Source organism: Leptonychotes weddellii, chromosome 9, assembly GCF_054177405.1.
Source record: "Leptonychotes weddellii isolate Sample4059 chromosome 9, ASM5417740v2, whole genome shotgun sequence".
Taxonomy (NCBI): domain Eukaryota; kingdom Metazoa; phylum Chordata; class Mammalia; order Carnivora; family Phocidae; genus Leptonychotes; species Leptonychotes weddellii.
This window is the reverse complement of record NC_138377.1, coordinates 38,555,085-38,576,604: the sequence shown is the minus strand read 5'-3', so window position 1 is coordinate 38,576,604 and position 21,520 is coordinate 38,555,085. Positions and strand designations below refer to the sequence as shown.

Sequence of the window (21,520 nt, the reverse complement as noted above, 5' to 3'; positions counted from 1 at the left end):
TAAGAGAGCTTTAGAGTCAATTTTTCAAAAATATCTAGAGGAATCTGGACTTGTCTCTTAGCTTTCCTACATTTACATTGTTGGAAAAACCTTAGTTGTAACTTTGGAATACATTTTCTTATTTTGTTAATATTTTTGGTATTTCATGGTGCTAATCTTTTACCTCAGCTTTGTAGCTGGTTATGCTTGGTTCTGTATTATTTTGTTGCATGTTCTGATCTTTAGCATTCGTGCTGAAGGGGACCGATAAAATCATCGTTAGACAATAACATGAATTTACTTCAAAGATAAAGGCCTACTCCATGGCGAAACACTCATTTAGTCTGAAAAGGATGACAAATTCCTGGCAAGAATACTGCCCCAGCTCTTCCCGCGCCTGTGGCAAGATCACTAAGCCAGCTGTCCAGGTGTTTAGCTTCCCCGGCCTGTTTCGTCGGAGATGAAATCTCTGATCTAGAAACCCTGAGCTATCCTTGAGCCTTCTTCATGATCCCTAATCTATATACAGCAATCAATGGGCTGCCGCCCCTTCCCTCAACATACTACTTCCAAAGCATCTTTTGAATATATATACCTTCTTCATGCACATCACACACGCTTTCATCCAGGTCTCCAGTGTGTCTAAGGGGAGCCATCAGCAGGCTGTGTTCCAATGGGTTTCCCTGTCTCCAGGCCCTCTACCTTCCCTCCATCCTCCAATCTGCAGCCCAGGTGGTCCAAAACTCAGAGTTCATTTATGACTTTTTGTCTTAAATACCTCCAACTTCTCTTCACTGCTTCCAGGTAACAATCCAAATCCCTTAACCTGATAATCAAGACTTTTAAAAATCAGGCCCCAGTCTATCTTTTCATTTGTTTTTTTTTTTTAAGATTTTATTTATTTATTTATTTAGAGAGAGAGTGAGCATGAGCAGGGGGAGGGGCAGAGGAAGAGAGGCAAGTAGGCTCCCTGCTAAGCGGGGAGCCTGACGCAGGGCTGGATCCCAGGACCCCAAGATTGTGACCTGAGCCAAAGTCAGACACTTAATCGACTGAGCCACCCACGTGCCCCTACCTTTTCATTTTAACCTTCAGCCACCGTTTCTCATTTATCCCTACTCCAAATTATTTCCAGAAAAACCCAGCACCTTCATGCTATGGAATCTTTATGGAAGCTGCTCTCCACTTGGCTTGGCTTGTCCCTAATTCCTACCTTAAAAAAAAAAAAAGAGAGAGAGAGAGATTGGAGTGAACGTTTTAAAGGAAAACCACACATTGCAGTTCAGGACACTGCCTTGTAGAACACAAGTTCTCCTTCTTAAGTCAAGCACAGACTACTCTGTCAACCATGCTAGACACGACAGACAGCCTTGAGTCATCGGCTGCCCCCAACAGATTTATTTGTGTGATTTGCTTTATCAGGAGAAGTAGCTGTAAAGAAAGTGTATCTATAAACACATAATAAAATAAAAATTGTATTTCACTTCATTATAGTTTATCAAGGCTCAGCTTTGTGAGGACGGCTCCTAGAGCAGAACAGGGTGAAGAACACCATCACTGCCTTCATTGAGAAGGAGCCGCAAATCCTGGCTCTATCAATTAGCTCAGGTGTTTAGCTTCCCCGGCCTGTTTTCTACCTATAAAATGCAGATAATAAGTTACCTACCTCCTAGAGGAGAAAATCTACATTATGTACTTACACAGCACGTAAAAATAGTACTAGTAGTAGGACTATCACAGGCTTATTTTCAATTCTTACATTTATCATAGTAATTAATCTTAGAGAGAAAACTCTCTCTGATGGGAAAAACACTTCAGTTAAAGCCTGCTGTAGAATAAGGGACCCCAAAGGTTTTTTTTGTTTGTGTGTTTGGAGGGGTTGCTTGTTTTTTTGTTTTTGTTTTTTTGTTTTGTTTTTGTTTTTTATATCCCACGAATACGCTATTTACACCAACCCTGCTGGTAATGAGAACCAGAGGGGAGCGATATCTTGGTATCTCCAGTGCCTGGCACTGAATGAAAGCAGCAGGCTCCCCTAGCCATGGGCAGGTGACAAAACTTCTCTTAGAGTTTCATCACCCTTATCAGTTATTTACCCACATCTTTCAGCCTGGAGAAATTTCAGATTTTTTCCCAAAAAACTGGTGCTTTGAACAAAAGATGCAGGCGTGTAGGAAGACGAAGCTTGCCAGGGAGGAAGGGGGACACGGAGGAGAGAATGTGCCCAGACTAGATTTCTCCCACTTCGCTACCACCCGAGGCCAGTGCCAAGAAATTATCATCTTAACTGGCAAGGAGGAAGGAATTGAATATTTATGGAGTGTCTACCTCACACGGGTGCTTTGCTGGGTGAATTATATAATAATAAAAACGTTAGCTATCTTTTGCCATGCCTTATACTAATTGCCTTACATTTTTTTCAGTTTATTCTCATGACAATGTTGTCAGCTTTTAGGTAGGTAGCTCCGTTTTACAGAGGAGGAGATAGAAGCTCAGAGAGGCTAAGTAATTTGTCCAAGGTCACACAGTGAGTTACTTTAATTCCAGCTAGAACTAGACGCTGGATCTGCCTGACTGCAGTATATCTGTATTCTCAGTTCCATGTACCACAGTAGCTCTCAACAGGCAAAGACCTCCAGGGGAAAGACTACCATTTCCTATTAATGCCCGGCTCTAGGAGAACCCTCACTCATAGTAGGCGCTCAGGAAATGTTTATAGAATAAATAAAAGTAGAGAAAAGACTGGAGCAAAGTAGGCATGCAGTGTTACTATATTGCCAAGAAGCAAGTGCAGGAAATAAGAGAAGAGACGAGAGGGTGTCCTTCATAATTCACAGCGACACCCTGTAACATGGTTGTGCTATTCTTGGTCAGCTACATTTAATGATGCCCATAGTCAGAAAGAAAGTCCGCCACCGTGACCATCATTTTGCGAGCCTGGTTGGACTCTTTGTACCTGCTGATTTCCATTAAATGCCGTTTAGAAAAATAATTGTGTGACCCTGCCCCGTTGTCATTAAATATAAATCGTTGGTTTGGCTGCTAAAATATTAACACTCAAGGAGTGCAGAGAGACCAGCAATTTTTTTTTTTTTCCAGATGCTTTCAACTGAAGGCAGAAGATACTAGACGGCTTCCCATTGCAATGGACCACACGTGCGTGGCTTGCTCTGCTGGAGGCGCTGTGTGGCCCAAGTCACAGAGCCATCAGTCACGGATTATGGCTGCAAGGGGTGTCTGCACTTAATCTCATTTTTGAATGAATTAATATTATTAGTTTTGATAAATTAATGGTATTAGATGTGCAAGGTGAGTATGAATTATGTCCACATCCACCTATTACTAAATGTGCCTCATTCGTGCATGAGAAAGCTTATTGAATCGATTCAGTGGAATCCCCTCCCGTTTCCATGTTTGAAAATGCCTTCTTAGAAGCCTTAAAGAGATGGGCTTGTATACCTATGGACACGTGTTTAATGATATAAATCTGTACTTCAGTCCAGGCTGAAAGGGGCTACATAATTGAGTCAGTCAACAGAGGAAGATATGACTTTGTGGTGACTTATACATCCTTACAAATGTAATTCTAAGTATACTCCACCTGAGAGAATCCTATCTTTTAGAAAAACTTTGAGCCTCCCTGCCTGCCCTTCCCCATTCTGATAAAATAATCCGTGCTAAGGTATACCCATTTCCTTAGTATTAAAAAAGAAAAAGAAAAAAACAGCCATATGCTTCTGTGTATCTTTTTCAGTTTGAAACCATTATTTCCCCCTAACTTAAGTCTAGATGAAATGTATGCTCGGGACGCCTGAGCAGCTCAGTCTGTTAAACGGCTGCCTTCGGCTCAGGTCATGATCCCAGGGTCCTGGGATCGAGCCCTGCATCGGGCTCCCTGCTCAGCGGGGAGCCTACTTCTCCCTCTCCCTTGGTCTCCCAGCATGTGCTCTCACTCTATCAAATAGATAAATAAAATCTTAAAAAAAAAAAAAAAGAAAGAAAGAAATGTATGCTATTAGAGTCCTAGGTCAGCAAAACTAAACATGATGTGTGTGGTTGAAGATCTCGGATAGATGATGATCAAGTGTGCATGCACACACACACACACTTTTTTTTAAAAAAATGGCCTACTTAAATGAGAATTCTGTTTTTGTATCCAACAGGGAAGGATATGGAACTCAAGTAAATCATGGTGAGAAGTCCACCAGGGTTACATGGATAGAATTCATTAGCTCGGGGTACAAATGAGGTTGGCAGTAAGAAGTTTGAAGAGATGACAGCCATAGCTTTTCAGTAAGGATGGAAAAAGCTGTCCGGGGTTTTGGCTCTGCCTGCAGATCTGGGTCGATGATTTCATGAATAAGCAAATTGAGATTTGAGGTTTCTGTTTGGCACATTTCTTGCTACAGTGCATTCCAACCCAGAAGTATCAGAACCTTGAGAAGCTAGGGGTCACGCTCAGCTAGAGTGAGCTGGAGGTCCCAGAACACAGCCACCGAGACAGCCTCTTGTTGCCAAGATGGAATGAGAACAGCAGTAGCCAGTATTTACTGAGTGCAATGGGCCGGGCACTCTTCTAAATCTTCTCTTGAGTTAGCTCACATAATCCAACAGGAACTCTATGAAGAGTTGCTGTCATTATCATACCCTTTCTGCACACGGTGATACTGAGGTAGAGGGAGGTTAGAAAGTGGAGGGTCCGGGATCCAGCTCAGGTGTCCAGCTCCAGATCGGTGCCCTTAACACCATACCACCCCTCACGTGTAGAAGCCTGAACATTTCCTCTGGAAACTCATAAAGTCGTAGGTTCTATTCAAGTATATGTGCCGAGAAATCTTCTGACCTCCTAATACTGCTTCCTGAATGAGGGCGAGGAAATCTGTGTTAGTCCTAGCTCTGTCACTAATTAGCCTCCTGCCTTTGGCAAGTCACACCCTCGCTTCTAGGCATCCATTTCCTCATATACGAATTATGTTGCTGGGTGAATTCTGACAATCACATCTACCTATGAAGTTCTAGGATCCTAATCGCTCTGAGGTTATACTTGGAGACTATCATTATATAGATTCTTATTGTAATCTTTTTAGTTATACTCAGGAAATACCTTTAATAATATATAGATGACTTGCTAATTTGCGAGTAAAAATCTTCAGAGGGTACATGTCTTATCTTTTGAATGATATTTTAACACCATGCACTTTCTAGTATTTTCAAATGGGATCAGGAAAGAAAAAGGATTTCTGAAGGAATTTTTTTTTAGGACACAAGGCTGAGATGTGCATTAAGGTAAATGTTCTAAATATACATGGACATGTCATGAATGGGGAAATGCACAACGGTTTCATTAATAGAGAGTCCCTTGTGCATAGTTTGCATTAGCCATTGTCCAGCAAAAGGACATGGTCTTGAGAAGACTTGAGACAGGGAATCCAGCTCTAGGTCTGGCACCACCTATACCTGTGATCTTGGTTGTCTCCTTGCTTCTGGATCTCAGTATTTAAAGGGAGCTGTTTAGTTCAACTAATTTCCTTGTGGGTACAATGGTGAAGACATGGGCGAGGCCTCCCTGGAGGGCTCAGTTCTGGGGCCATGCTCCTAGTGTGGACCACCTAAGGCAACTGCACCCGAAAGGAAGTCTCACTCTTGGCATCTCTCACAGGCTCCATTGGATATATGGTTAAAGGTGGGAGTTTCAAAGTTGTGTCAAAATAATTTGAGAAAAGAACAGAAGGATGAGTGCCCCTTTCCTTCTCCCCGGCTCAGAGCATGGGATCCAGAAGCTGCCCCATGTGTCATACCCAGTAGGTAGACTCTAAAGGACCACCCTCCAAAGCTCATGTTTTCCTCAGAGTGTAATAGAAGGCTCTTGTCTCTGTGACTAGTTACCTTAGAAGCAGGGCTCTCAGAAATAATTCTCAATTTTCACTAAATCCTTGCACAGCCCCTATTACACGTGTATTTTGATTCACTTGGCCCTTTGGTGAGGGGGCCACTTTAGATTCCATCTGGTCCTTTCCCAGAAATTTACTTTAATTCGGTTCTGTTCGTTCAATATAATCCACCTCTGGGTGTGCCTTCTGAGGGAGGAGAGGTCTGGCCCCAGCTCTCCCACTCTGTTCTAGACCTGTGATCTTAGACAAGCCCCATTCCCTGTAATCTGTCCTAGCACTTCCCAGTAATGCTCTATCCCAATTCCTAAGCTAATCTTACCGTGTTTTTGTGATTGGAGAACTAGTCAGTTAACTGCTCTATAACACAATTCTACAGGTAAAGAGACAACCATTCCTGTCTGTGGCCTCTGTGTGTGTGTGTGTTTCCCAAAACTTCTTCCAGACTTGAGTTTTGTAATCCTTAACCACCTTTTTGGTTCTTCTCTGGAGACTCCTGAGAGTTCTTTTTGTACCAGTATATTTGGTATCATACCTACCAACCCTCAAGCAAGCACTAACCCCCCACAGTGATTAGCCCTAACCAATATTTAAGTGCTTAATTTTTTTCTAGTTCTGTTTGTTTTGCCCATGACTCTAATTCATGGGTAGGTTATAACAATGGCTACCATTTAAATTGCTAGAGACCTTATTTGGGGGAGAGAAAAAAAAACCCTAACGTGTTGTTTGTCATTATTTTTGTTTTAAAATTCTGCCAGGATTTTCTCCCTGCACCTTCCTTCATTCTAGGTATTTTAGGAATAACTAACAGTGAACTTGTCTGTGTAAAACTGCCCTGAGCTATTCTTTAAGTTAATTATCACTTCTTTTGGTTCTGTGAATGGCTGTTCAATGACACTGTCAGCAAGTGGAATGAACCAAATTACTTTAATTATGGAGTAATTGCACAGAGTGATGGTAATTAAATCTTGATCAGTTTAAGTGAGTGAATTAATTGCTTTAACTTGGAATGCACACCACTGCAAGAGGAGTTGTTTTGTAGTTTAATTAACACCATTCACTAAAGTCTTATCGTATCTAAAATGTAGACAATTAATGAGTTTGATATTATTCTCACCTTCACAAGAACTGGGACAGAATACATGCTGAGAAAGGTAGTGTACTAGAGGAATGAAAGAAAACTTAATATTCTCGTCACTTGTATAGATATATTGGTTGCAATCTCTACTTTGCCTTCTGAAGAAATGTGCACATAGAAATATTTCCATATAATTAGCTTCTGGCCCCATTTCATTTCAATATTCCCTGATCTGTGCAACAGTATACATTTCCAAATTTGTTAATGTTTTAAATTTCTACAGCCTGAATTTATCCATCACTTGCTTCCTTTTCGGTTGGAGGAGTCTTGGCCTCGTGAAGGTTTGCTTGGGGTCTTCATAGAATTTGATCATTTGTCAATCATCACTTAGTAGTTTTAGATTTCCATGCTTTCTATTCTGTGGTGCTGGGAAAGGCTTTATGTTTTTAGAGGAACTTTTCTGCCCAGATCTAGATCAGCGATGCTCAGCCTGGACTGTCAATTAGACCTACAGAACTTTAAAAAATTGGGCGCCTGGGTGGCTCAGTTGGTTAAGTGACTGCCTTCAGCTCAGGTCATGATCCCAGGGTCCTGGGATAGAGCCCTACATCGGGCTCCCTGCTCCTCGGGGATTCTACTTCTCCCTCTCCCTCTGCCACTCCCCCTGCTTGTGCTCTCTCTGTCAAATAAATAAATAAAATATTTAAAAAAAAAAGAACTTAGGGCGCCTGGGTGGCTCAGTTGGTTAAGCGACTGCCTTCGGCTCAGGTCATGATCCTGGAGTCCCGGGATCGAGTCCCGCATCGGGCTCCCTGCTCGGCAGGGAGTCTGCTTTGCCCTCCGACCCTATCCCCTCTCATGTGTTCCCTCTCATTCTCTCTCTCTCAAATAAATAAATAAAATCTTTAAAAAAAAAAAAAGAACTTAAAAAAATTACCAACACCCAGGCCCCCTCCAGAATTTTAAGGGGGTGAGATCTAGGCATGAGTATGTTTTAAAAAGCTCTTTAGGTGATTCTAATGTGCATCACAGGTTGAGAACTGCTGCTTTAGAAAGTCTATGCCTTCCACTCCATTAACCCTAAGAGAAAGAGGGTATTATCATAAATTTCCATATAGAGACCCTCTGGCTTGTTCGAGTGGTCAGGACCTGGATCCAGTCCTCAGACCCTCTGCTGCCAGGTCTTAAGGGACAATGCCTCATAAATCTATTACAACCATACTCTAGAATAAATCAAATTGAGACGTCCTAGTTTGCAAACTAGGGAAGCAAAGAAGCGAAGGAAATGAACGTGATTTATTTGGCAGTCTTGGACATTGTCTTATTAAGCTCCAAATAAGGAAAAGATGTATTGTTCTAAGTCCCAGGATGTTAGTATGTGCACAGTTGGTTTCAGGGTCATTTCGTAAGTGTCAGTGAGTCCTAATGATTAAATAGAATTAGTTGGGGGAATTGCATCTGCCAGCTTAGCCCTGATTTGAGTCCGAAGTAAATTTCTCAAGGTCATACATTGCCAAAGCCAGAACTTGAATCTGGTCTTCTCTCATTTCAGTGTCCCCAGAGGTGAGCCTCTCCTTCATAGAATCTGGCTCAGAATTAATCCAAGACAATGGGAACTTGGCCCAAGAAAATGTTAGGGTTTTAGAAGTGTTCACACATGAGTTGTCAGGTGAGTTGGATTCTGAAACTAAGATAGTTTTCTATGTGGAGAAAGAGAAAAGGTCCTAAAAGCCAATGTGCTAAAAGACACGTGTGTGGGAAACTGCATGTGGTCTTGCTCTGACTACAGGACACACTGTAGAGGGCAGAGGTATGTTCAAATCAATGGCCCAAAACCATCCATAACCTCTCCTAGGCCAGAAAGGCGATTTTATTTAGCTTGTTGTAGCAAGAGAGAACCATCAGCAGAAGGTCTGTGGAACAGCTCCGTAACAGAGAGTTGGGAGAGGCTCATTACAGGATTCGGGAGGAGTGTCTGAGAAAGTGGAGACAGCGTTCTGAGAATGTGTTCTGTATTTAGGGCCATTAAGAGCAGGGTTAATTCAGTAATTGGGTGTTTAATCATTTTATCCAGGAGATAGAAGGATCGCAGTGCGGCTAGCATCATCCACTGTGAGGTCTTCCATGTTAATTGGGAAAGGGGGATAGTTAATCATTTTGTGGTTGCAGCGTATCTTTGTCTGTGTTTCAGACATGGTTGCAGAGCAAAGTTGTCTCATCCTTGTTCTGTGAGCACAGTTCGTGTTCAGTTGGGAACCTCACAGGCTAGCTGCCAGGGATGATTTTTCCTTTTCAAGGGTCCAGGCCCTTGATTGCCTTTTAAGGAGCTAGGACTTCAATGTTGAAGAGTTTTACAAAGTGGAATGACATAACACAATTTCTGTTTGGGGGAGACCCCTTGGGTGGCTATGTGGAGGATGGTTTTGAAGGTGGCGAGACTGGATACAGATGGGTCAGTAGCAGCAGAGGCAAGAAAATGCCCCAGGAATGAGAATGGCGAGGAATGGACAGCTAAGAGATGCCATAGGGGCAGACAGGGGAAACTTGGGCTACATAACAATTCAAAAACAAGTGACGATACCAAGCTACTTAGACAAATCAAGCATGCCTTATCTCCAGTGTTTCACTGGGGAAAACCATGAAATTTTGAAGTTTCCTTTTCTTTGAAAACTAAAATCCAGTGTTTACTATGTTCCTGCTAGGCAAATACAATTTCTTAGGCACGTGAAACTTGTCACAGCTCTGGTAATGTCCCTGTAGTAGCCTTTTCTTATTCAGGATGCTACGTTTGCAGTATATTCATCCTGGTACAGTCAGAGCAAATATAACAAAGAGACTGCTGGTCCCAGGTGTTTTTTGGGGGGAGATGGACTCCATCTATTTGGTTCAAGGCCATGAGTCCTGAATCAGCTGCCAGGAGCCTGAGCAGCAAATAGGAAGGACAGGTGGGGAAAATAGGGTCAGGTCACCTGGTTCAGACAGTCTCCACCCTCTCCTCATCCCATTCTGTCCCAATGGGCAAAAAAGAGTAAATGGGCTATTCTGGGAAAGCAAGAAATCAGTAGAATACAGCAGAACCCTGGAAATTAGGAGAACAAAAAGAAAAAAAGAAAATTTTCTTTAGGGTAAGGCAGGAGATTGGCAGTCAGTGAACATAAAGGAGAGGAGACCATCTTATTTTTTAAAAACAGAGTGCTAATCATATTGTCCTGCTTTTTTTTAATCCATAAAATTGTCATTTACTGATAAAAATAGATGCACAGAGAAGACTCAAGTGATAGGGGGGAAAATTAACCAAAGGATGAAATCCAGTTGCAGTAAGTCATAGAGCATTACAACTATTAATGGCCGTAAGTTAAAGGGGGAGAAAGGATAAGAAGAGACCAAAAAGTCTTTCCTTTTAGTCCTTTTGTTTGTTTTTTGGGAGATTGCCACAGGTCACTTAATTTTAATCTGTGACAGCACACTTATATAAATAGCTTTGCGCAGAGCGCTTCTTAACATTTACTTCTAGTCCATTTAACATAAATGTTTTGAAGAGCAGATACTGGTTTGAGAGCAACATTTCACAAAATTCTGATGTCTTATTTCCCCAGTACTTCTACAAGCCTATCCTGTGGATTAATCTTTTCTAGAACTGGTTTTTGTTTTGTTTTGTTTTGTTTTAAGCCAAATGAAACGCTCAGAAAGTGAGGATTCTATTAGTTCGTGACCTTATGTTTTAGTGGAGAAAAAGTGGCTTTGCATCCCATAAAATGTATTAATGTGGGATAGAAATCTTTATCCTTCTACTTATACTAGGTCCCGTCAACAGGATGGATTAGGCCCTAACTAATCTGACATTAGTATTAAAACAAATATTTAAAAACAATGTATCCATTACTGGAACATTAGGTATGGGGCTTTATTTCTTGGTATTAAGATATATCTTGACCCCAAAAATATTTTGTAGAAATCATGACTATATGTGAAGTTGGGTTGGGAATACAGATTATGACTTACATCACTTTTTTGAGTCAAGAATGATGGCCATTGAAGAACTGATTAGTGAGGCAGCAGATGAGAAAGATGGCACCTTGGGGCACCTGGGTGGCTCAGTCAGTTGAGCACCCTGCTCTTGGTTTCGGCTCAGGTCATGATCTCACGAGTCATGAGATGGAGCCCCGTGATGGGCTCCATGCTCAGTTGGGAGTCTTCTTGAAGATTCTCCCCCTCTGCCCCTCCCCCCCCTCTAAAATAAATCTTTAAAAAAAATAAATAAAAAAATAAAAAGAAGATACTCTGTGACATATTTTGCTTCTCTGCCTTTGTCCAACCTCAGTGTTGAAGGACGTCTGCCATGAGCAAACAACACATCAGTGTTCAGATCTCACAACTAAACTGCTGTTGTTAGAACAAAAGGCATGTCAAAGTCTTCAAAAACCATAAACAGTACAATTATCAACAAATTGGAAATGGCATTACATACAGCTACAGATGTAGTTAATTTAAATTATTTTCTGAAAATACAATTTTACATATTGCAAAATGTATCTCATTTCTATCCAATTGCCTAGGTTTTTCCAACACCTAATTATCACTCATTTCTTTAACGCATTTTATTTTGATCTCCTGCCATTTGTTTTCATTCTGACAAGACCCATGGGGCATTTAGATGCATAGTATATTGTTCCTGCTCTCATGGAACTTAAAATCTACATGAAGAATCATTAAAGGTTAAATGGTGGCATATTTAAATAACACAAGATCAGTGTTCGAAGCCACAATATATTGCTTAAGTAGAATAAATCATATAAGGGCCCTCTGCTGTGGCGAGCAGGAAATCATTGTTGGGCTGGAATAGTCAGTTGAAGCTTTATGAGGAAATGGGTATCGGGTGCCTGGGTGTCTCAGTTGGTTAAGCGACTGCCTTTGGCTCAGGTCATGATCCTGGAGTCCTGGGATCAAGTCCTGCGTTGGGCTCCCCTGTTCAGCAGGGAGCCTGCTTCTCCCTCTCCCGCTCCCCGCCTTGTGCTCTCTCTATCTCATTCTCTCTCTCAAATAAATAAATAAAATCTTAAAAAAAAAAAAAAAAGAAATGGGTATTAACCTGGCTCCTGAAAGATGGATAGGGGCCATAGAGTGCTAAAACCCCCCAGTTCTTGGGCTGGGGGAGCTTGATTTGTAGTTTTTGCAATTTCCCAAAGTACTTCCACCGTGGCCGATTTAAAGCTACTGAGTTAACATCATGGATCATGAAATGGGAGAGAGACGCTCACAATTGGCTCTTGTGAGCCAGTGTAATCTGACTCCAACACCACTGAATGGGAGATTTTTAAGTGATGAAGATTCATTCAGTTCAACAAGTGCTTTGAAGAAAAAGAGAGGATGGCATGGTTTTAGGTCTTCCTAGAAGCAAGATAGCATTTTTGCCTGATCTCCCCCAACCCAACCCGCCCCCACCACCTCGTCAATCCCAAATTCAAGCTCAGTCCTAATTATGAATCGGTTACTTTTGAACACTACGTTCAGGACCTTTCCTATTAAAGGTGACAATAGGGCGCCTGGGTGGCTCAGTTGGTTAAGCGACTGCCTTCGGCTCAGGTCATGATCCTGGAGTCCCGGGATCGAGTCCCGCATCGGGCTCCCTGCTCAGCGGGGAGTCTGCTTCTCCCTCTGACCCTCCTCCCTCTCATGTGCTCTCATTCTCTCTCTCTCAAATAAATAAATAAAATCTTAAAAAAAAAAAGTGACAATAGTGATCTAACACCAGCAGTGCCTTGGAGGTGCTGTCCCAGGGGTGGTGATGGTCTCACCCTGATCTATGTACCCTTTCTTTCTCAGCATCTCTTATGAACAGGACACGCATTTCCAAGATGATGGGCCCAGATTAGAAGCAGGGGCTGTGTTCCCAGAACAGATCAAAGTTACATACAAGCACAGAATTACGGGATTTAAAACTTGGTAGAACTTGGCTGATTTGCTCTCTCAGCTATACGTTTGAAGTGTTCAGTGGGGACCCCAAGTCCTGATCTCATCGCTTAAGAAATGTTAAAATGCCTCTGGTGGTACTGACTTTAATTCACCCTGACTGCTAGAACAGGAGCTTTGGAAACGGAAGGAGTAGCAAATCTCCTGTGTGAGATCAGAGCTCTAAGGGGGACATTTTGTGGCAGCTTCCTTGGATATGTGTGTGTATCCAAAAAAATTAACATGACTTAAGTATTTCTGGCCATTTTCCAAGTGCAGATGTATGACTGGGGGGAGGGGGAGAAAATGTAATTTGCACATTCATTTATCCATTCATTCATTCATTCATTCAACTATAAAAAGATGAAACTAGACCTCATTCTCCTTGCTTCAACCCTTGCCTCCTTTCTCTTTTTCCCTATTATTTTCTCTCCACACCCCCTTTTCTCCTACCTCCCCTCCCATGAACCTTGATTAACGGACAACCTCCAAGTTTACAAAAACAGGTTTTGGAAGAACTGTTCTGACAGTTCCTGGGATGAGATTGATCCAGTGATCTCCACTAAGAGTCACGAAAACCCAGAGCCATCTCCAACTATCTGCAAATATTGCAGCAGTTAGAGATAAATAAATTGTAACCTAGCAGACCACAAGATCCCACATCCCTCCCTTCTCAGTCGATAAGATCCCAGACTGCATCATCTTGGATAGTCAATGTGTCTTCAGATCCAGATTTCCAACGGCTGAATAAAGCCTTTAACCTCTGTTAGAAATACTTGAACTATTTCTTTTTCTCTGACACAACAAATATTTAGGGAGTATTTCCTCTGGCCCAGCACTAATCTCATTGCTTCGGGTACATCAGTGAAAAGACCCCTGCCCTCATGGGGTCCACATTCCAACTATCCACCAAACCACAGCCTGACTGATTTTTTTTTTTTTTTATTTGACAGAGAGAGACACAGCGAGAAAGGGAACACAAGCAGGGGGAGTGGGAGAGGGAGAAGCGGGAGCCCGATGCGGGGCTCGATCCCAGGACCCTGGGATCATGACCTGAGCCGAACGCAGACGCTTAACGACTGAGCCACCCAGGTGCCCCACAGCCTGACTGATTTTGGATATGGAACAGCAGGTTTATATAGGGGAGTCATAAACATAAAGGCTGAAGGCAGAAGTCTAAGATTCTAGACCCATTGTCCATTCCCCAAATATTGTTTATGTCCATAATCCCCTCTCTGATGTCCCGTTTTCATTCAAAAGTGGATAATGACCTTTTATCGAACACTGCACTTTCCAGAAAGGACCCCCAAAGTATCAGACTCTTAGGAACGGTATAAAGTGGGAGATTTAAAATATAAATCTTAATTTGACAGAAGAAATGGAAGTTCAAACGCTTAAGACAAAAAGACTATTGATATCTCTGAGAGTATATAGAAAGCACCCAGCTCAGTGTTTTGTAAGAATTACTAAGGCAATAAAGGACTACTACCAGAATAGTCTTTTATTGTCTAGAATTCCTCACGCACTGTGATAATAAAAAGTGGACTCGATTTTAATTGATGTTATTGTTTTTAGACTCTCTTCAGACAGTGCACTGCCATTTTGCCTGTCCCCTGGGCTGACCACCCTGATCATCCCCTACCCTTGGGGACACCACTGTTCTTCCTTCAAACATTTTCTTAGATTCATCTCATCTATAGAGTCTTTTTAACCAACCTATATCAAGCTGGCTCCTAATACCTGTTTCTTCCATGATCTTCTCCAGCCATTACAATCCGTTTCTCTTAATTAGCCGTTATTTAAATGCAATCCGGAGTGTGTGAATTACTCCTTCCTGCACATCCTGTATCTTCTCAGACTTAACATAATGAGGACAGGACTGGGTCTGGTATCCATTACCCACCAAATGATAGGTGCGCAGTAATTGTTTTATCAGCAGGTAGCAAAGAGGATGTGGATGGCTTTGTGCAAACCACCATCCCCCTAAACCAGGGACCCCCTGGTTCCTCTCATAGTAGGGAAGCACATCAGTGTCCCAGCTGGGCCCAAACTGTGCTTCCTGCAGAGACTCAGCTTCGTCTCATGATCCAGTGCAGCTAGCCCACTGAGGGAAGAGCCACCAAGCTGGGCAGCTCACCTAGTAGCGACATTCCAGGAATAAAGGGCAGAAGGCTGCTGAAGTGCAAGATGGGGACTTATGCCAGAGTCAGAAAGAGAAAAGAAAGTTCAGGCAAATCTTAGTGAGACCTTGAGGCCCAAGCAATACTGTCTGGAACCTGGGTAACAGAATGTGTCTTCCGAAGGGTAGGACTCTGCCCAACTTTGCCATAAATCCCTGTGTGGTCTCCAGACAATGGTAGGAGCTCCATGAGAGAGCAATGTGATGGGGAAAGAATAGCATCAGAAAGGAGAGTGGTGCCTGGCAAGGGTGCCACCTCCTCATTATAAAAACCCTAACTTTTAGGGGCACCTGGGTGGCTCAGTCAGTTAAGCGTCTGCCTTCAGCTCAGGTCATGATCCCAGGGTCCTGGGATTGAGTCTCGCATCGGGCTCCTTGCTCAGTGGGGATTCTACTTCTCTCTCTCCCTCTCCCTCTGTGCTCTCTTTCTCAAATAAATAAATTAAAAAAAAAAAAACCCTAACATTTATTGAAAACACAACTTGTTGCAAACACTAGGCTAAGGTACTTTATGTATATTATTTATTTACTCTTCACAGTCCTTTGAGGTAGTTTGATCTCATGGATATGATGTGACAGAACCAGGATGGTAGGTGACTGGTTTTGTTCAAGAACACATGTGAGGCACCGCCCAGGAGACATCAGACATGCTTGTGGGGTGAGCTCTCCAGGGGCTGAATACTGGGGTGAGTTTTTCTGGTGGCTATTTTATTCATGTGACCACATTTGATGTCACTGTTAGTGAAACCCCAGAAAATGTGGGTGACAATAATACAATAATCATACCGGCTGAAGGAGAAGGTAGATAACCAGGAATTACAGATAAACAAAGTAGTCTGGGCTCAAATATCCGGAGGGCTGGTCTGGGATGCAGGAGCTTGAAGAGGAGCAAGCCTTGGGGGTGTGCATGGGAGGGAAGCGGGAAGTCTCGTCCCCTCCCCCCTTCCCTCCCCACCACCCCTGGAGGAGGCTAATTAGCCAGTGCCAGTTCCTAGGCCAAAAAGAAGTGACTGCTCCTTACACTTAGACCAGTGGTTCTCAACCTACGCTGAATGCTGGACCCACCTGGGGGCTTTAGAAACGGCCCCACTTACTGGCTCAGAGATTATCATTCACTGGGCTGAGGTGTGGCCTGGAGGGGCAGATCAGGGTTTTTCAAAGCTCCCCCAGGTGATTTTAAAAAAAATTTTTTATTGTTATGTTAATCACCACACATTACATCCTTAGTTTTTGATGTAGTGTTCCATGATTCATTGTTTGTGTATAATACCCAGTGCTCCATGCCCTAATTTGGGGAAGGAAACAGGCATCAAAATCCAGGAGGCACAGAGATCCCCCAGGTGATTTTAATGTGCAGTTGTCTTGGTTGAAAACCCCCGGGTTAGGGCAAGCCCAGATGAAGGAGAGTTGATGGCACCTAATATTTATTGAGCAGCTACTATTCTCAGGCACCGTGCTGGGTGCTTTATGTGGATCCTTTCTGATCCTTAAAATCAACTTGCCGGGAGGTATGCTCCTCTCATTTTGAGAAGTGAGTAAACTAAGCCTCGCTTGCAGCTAAATCGAGGTCACAGAGGCTCTATCCCATCTGCCTGCCCCCAAGCCCAATCCTTTCCTGCTCTATGTCCCGGCAGGACAGGACCGCCACTGCGAACTCTGACAAGAGAGGTGGAAAGACACCAGAGATTATCTTCGTGAACACTCTTCACGAGAGATCATAAACACACCAAGAGAGACCTCTGACACCTCTTCCGCCAGTGCCGCGTGATTGCCCTTGAGCCTGGGTCCTTCCTCCCAGCGGAGCTGCCATGACCTCTGAAAAATGTTTGCCTCTGTGCCTGTTAGGACTTCACCGTTCTCGTTCTGATAACAGTGTCATGCCAGGTGCTAGGGGGTGTGTCAGAGAGACAGGATACCCAGTGCCTGTCTTCGGGAAATCTTTTGTTGAGCTGAGCAACAACTATTCAATGAAACCACTTTGGACTAGTAATCTGGGGTAAGGGGGATTATTTGAAAGGCAGAGAATTGCTCTAGCAATTGGTGGTCCTCTGGGGCGCCTGGGTGGCTCAGTCGGTTAGGCATCTGACTCCTGGTTTTGGCTCAGGTCGTGATCTCAGGGTCATGAGGTCAAGGACTCCACGCTGGGTGTGGAGCCTGCTTAAGGTCCTCTCTCTCCCTCTCCTTCTGCCCCTCCCCCCCAAATAAATAAATAAATCTTTTAAAAAAATAAAAAAATAAATGTGGTCCGCGAACCAATGGCACCCACAGCCTATGGGAGCGTGTCAGAAATGCAGACTCTCAGGCCCCCAACCCAGACCTAGTGATTCGGAATCTGCATCTTAAACCATCCCCAAGTGATACATTTATATAGTAATGTTTGGAAACAGTGGTCATGAACAATATTGGCATTACTTCTGTCCCATGTTGTTGCTTTAGGAATATCTGTTTTATTTCCTTTCTCCTACGAATCTCCCCCGTGCTCACACACACTTTTTTTTTTTTTTTTTTTGAGCATTGTTGCAATTCTCCCTGCCCTTCTTCAAGTACATGAAACCAAGATGAACAGGGAACGTGGATCCTGTTCATAACGAAGTCTTTTGTCAGGTTTCTCTTGATGGCCCCAGGTGCCCTGGCACAGCTGCTGATATTTAGTGACGTTCTGCACCAGCAATTCTAGCATTTGGGAAGTGAAATTCATTTTTCTGTCTCTGGCTTATGAAAGCCTGGGGCAAAGGAGGTGAAGGAAGGGGAGCTTGGAGGAAATCAGCATTGGAAGTATCAGGTGCAGCAGCGAGGTCAGACCATTTCCATCTTAGGTCCTGGCGTTTTCTTGAGGCCTGGGCAATCTAACCCTTTAAATGCAGATGGGAGAATTTCTTTAATAAGTCCATAGACAAAGGTTTGTAGTTCTAAGAGGCTCCACATTTGACTCAAAGTCCTTATATTGAGTTACACCCTCAACAGGGATTGTGTTCTGCTCTATGTTTAATTACTCTCAGAAATGGTCAGTGAGGTCCTCTCAAGCACAGTCTTCAGGCACTTGTAATATTAATTGTTCCATTTAATAAGCAAACCACAGCCCCATTTAACCTTTCATGGATGTATGATTTTCATCTAGTCAAGTAATAAAGCAAATCACTTTCTTAGGTCCTAGATCGCCTCTTTTACAAACCTGTGCTCCTCGTTTTAGCATCACAAATAAAGACCTACCTTCGCTACTGAACAGATTAAAAAACAAAATCTACTCAAAGAGAGGAATGAATTTACAGATATTGGGAAACTTTGGAGGTTCAGGATTGTGGGTGACTTTGAAACAAATTGTATTATTCCTGCAAAGTTGCAGAATGATGCAATATAATGTTTGCATTTGGGAAAATTAATCATAATCCTAGGTCATCGGTCAGAAATATAATTAAACTGATTAGTGTCATAGGATAAAAATAAAAAGCAAGGCCTGTGACAGCTTCCTGCAACCCCCCCCCCCCCAGCTCCCCAGAAAGGCTCTTAAAGGAACATTTAAAACACAAGTCTTTGTTCCCTCAATCTATGGTGCTCAGGTCAGGTGGACCCTGTGGCGTGGCTGAAATATTTCAAACAGTCACTCACAAATGTGTCATTTGACCTGCTGTTCTTCCAAAGAGGTATGAAAAATGTGTTTCTTGCTGAGATAACTTGAAATCAAATAAACATAATCTCTTTAATTCTTTCTAAATAGTTCCATATTTTAAGTCTAAACACAATAGAACACAAAGCTCCTAGCTTTTAAAAAAAGTTTATTTTTTATGTGTGTTGTTGGATTTTTTTTTTCCTTCCAGTTTGTGTTAGTTAGATTTTAAGAGTATAATTTACACTTCAAACCAAACGAATATATTTCCTTCGGTTTGGAGACACATACACAAAAGATGGCAACATTTTTACCTGGTTAAATAGATACGTGTGCTTTCACAAGAGTGCTATCTTTAAGCAAAGACAGACATTCTTATTTATATTAACCATCACTTGTTAAACCAGAGGAAAGTCTAAACCAAGGCTCACAACAAAATTGAACGATATTTCCTTATGCAAAATTGGTTCTGGTCCATTGTTTCTATTTATATGCAATAATGGCACTCCCTCAAGTTTGTAATAACACTGTCATGGCTGAAGGGAGTTTGTTTTAGGTATTATATCTATTATCTGCTTCCTCTCCCTTCTTTAAATAGAATCTCCAAGGAGAAAGTCTGCATGTGGCATGGATTTAAGAACAAACGATAAATCAAAAGCTTTCCTAAAACCTCATTGAGTAGGATGTTATTTTAGATTGTTTTAAGATTTTTAATAATTCTTGTTTGTTTGCCCTTGGCATTGAACATTCAATGACACAGAACTTGCCTTATTCTTAGTGGAGAATTATACGGCTTGGAGTCCTCGTATAATGTTCTATTCGTTTCCTTTGCTGCCTTCACGCAAGCCTACCTAACCTTTTGCCCAAACAAGGAATATTTATCTAGGGCTCCCTGTGCAAGGATGAATTGAGCGGTTTGGAAGTGGCTGCCTAGCTCACCACCACTAGAGTGTGCTCTGGTGCCGTAAGATTCAGAAGGTTTTCTTCCGCGGGTCGGCAAGGTACATGGTTGAAAGGCTTCGAAAAATTCTTTCCATCTAACCGCAGAAGTGTCCCTTTAAGTGTCTTGGTAAGACTGGATTATGTTCATGGATTTGATTAAGGTAGAACTGAAGACTTTACCTTCAGTACTGACACATGACAGTGTATTCGGCGAGAGTTCATTTTCGGATTTGAATTAGCTCCACTTAGTTCCAGTGGGGTGGTGGTAAGAAATAGTATTTCCCCTCCATCCACGAGCTCTGTCTTCAGGCAGTAACTCTTTCACCTTATTTATAAAATAGTGTCGCTGTGGCCCCAGGGCCTGGATGTACGCTAGGGTGACCTGGGAAGAAGGGATTCCTGAGTGACAGTGGCCCTTGTCGCAAGTCCCCGGCAGAAGCCCCGGGCAGAACCTTGGCCGCAGGGTGGTGATGAAAGCACAATCTCCGTGGGTGTCCGCGCTGGAGGCTGGTCGTGCTCCTCAGTGTGCTTCCAGCACCTGTTAGCAGCACCTCCTCGTCCTTCAGCACCATCTTTTGCTTTACTTCACCCCCCCCACCCCCCGGGGAAAGCAGATGACTGGGACTCTCTTCAGGCACTGTGGCCCCTCAGTTCCCAGTGACCCACAGTCCTTTTGCTCTTGGTCCCTTCAGTAACTTCAGACCCAATGTCACTTCCTTCTCCTGGGGTCGGCCACAGTTGCTCCAGCAGAGTCTGCGAGGTCCTTGTAGCTGGGACCACTCGTCTCCCTGAGATGTCTAAGACTCACTGCTCAGGCTTCAGTGACCACCAGCTCTGACCAGAAGGTAGCCCAAGACCACTTTCACAGAAGTATGTCCCCGGGTCTGCCTGGATGGATGGAGGTTCAGCTCAGGTCCAGCTCTGGAGGCCACCCTGAAGCAGATCGGCCCTAGAGGGACCACAGCCCAGGGAGCCATTTGAGGGGGCCCAGTGTGCCCGGCTTCCTTTGCCCCCGGATGGGCGTGGAGGGACCCCAGCACCTGTGTGGGACTTTGTGCTCCCCTCTCCGTATGAACCCAATTTAGCTTGGGAACAGACAGCATCCCAGAACCCTTTTCAACGTGGCAGTGGTGGTGCTTCTCTTCAGTTGAAGGTTTCTCTTGTACAACAGGGACACAAGGAGGTAGCTTGGGAGATTTCAGGGACACCTCCTACCCCTGTGCACACTAATGTCCACCTAGCCCCTTTCAAAGCCACTCCAAATAAAAGCAGAATCTAAATAAAAATAGTGCACTTGCTATGTAAGTACAACTTTAAGCCAAGTCATGTCATGAGAGGCCTCTCCAGCTTCCATCCAGAGCCCCATCCATATGGATTGGACGTCCAGGAGCCATCTTTCCTCTGATGTGGCTCCTGGGCAGTGAGTCCCGCAGACTCCCTTCCCAGAAACCCAGGGTAGCCAGTCCCTCCTGGACTCTAAGCCTCCTGTGGCAAATGAGGGCCGTCTGTCCTGCTATTGATCCCAAGATTCTACCAGGACCAGGAGCCCCCTAGATGCCACTTTTGGACACCCCACAGGCTTCTAAGGACATTCATGGAGATATACCGTGTGATAACAAAGTCTCCAAGCCGACCCTCACTCTTCTCTTGCTCTCTTGAAGTTCCCTCGGCCTCCGTGTTTGTATGACTTGCAGACAATCTTTGGTCAGTTAAAAACGATAGAAACCCAGCAATGTACTTCTCACTTGGACAACAGCATGATCCTCTGTATGGAAAGAGCCTGTGCTCTTTCCCCAAATCCTTCAGCTTGTCAGTTGTGTGATTGAAGGAGTTTGCTCCAACTTCCTAAGCCTCAGTTTCCGTTTTTATACCGGAGAGGTATAAACAAGCCTTAGTGTGGT

General features: G+C 43.4%; 1 long non-coding RNA gene across 1 annotated transcript in view; it reads right to left on the bottom strand.

Moving 5' to 3' along the window:
- The window catches only part of LOC145723424 (uncharacterized), a 58,351-nt gene that overhangs the window by 16,763 nt on the left and 20,068 nt on the right, over positions 1-21,520 (bottom strand). The gene's annotated exons all lie outside the window — the stretch shown is intronic.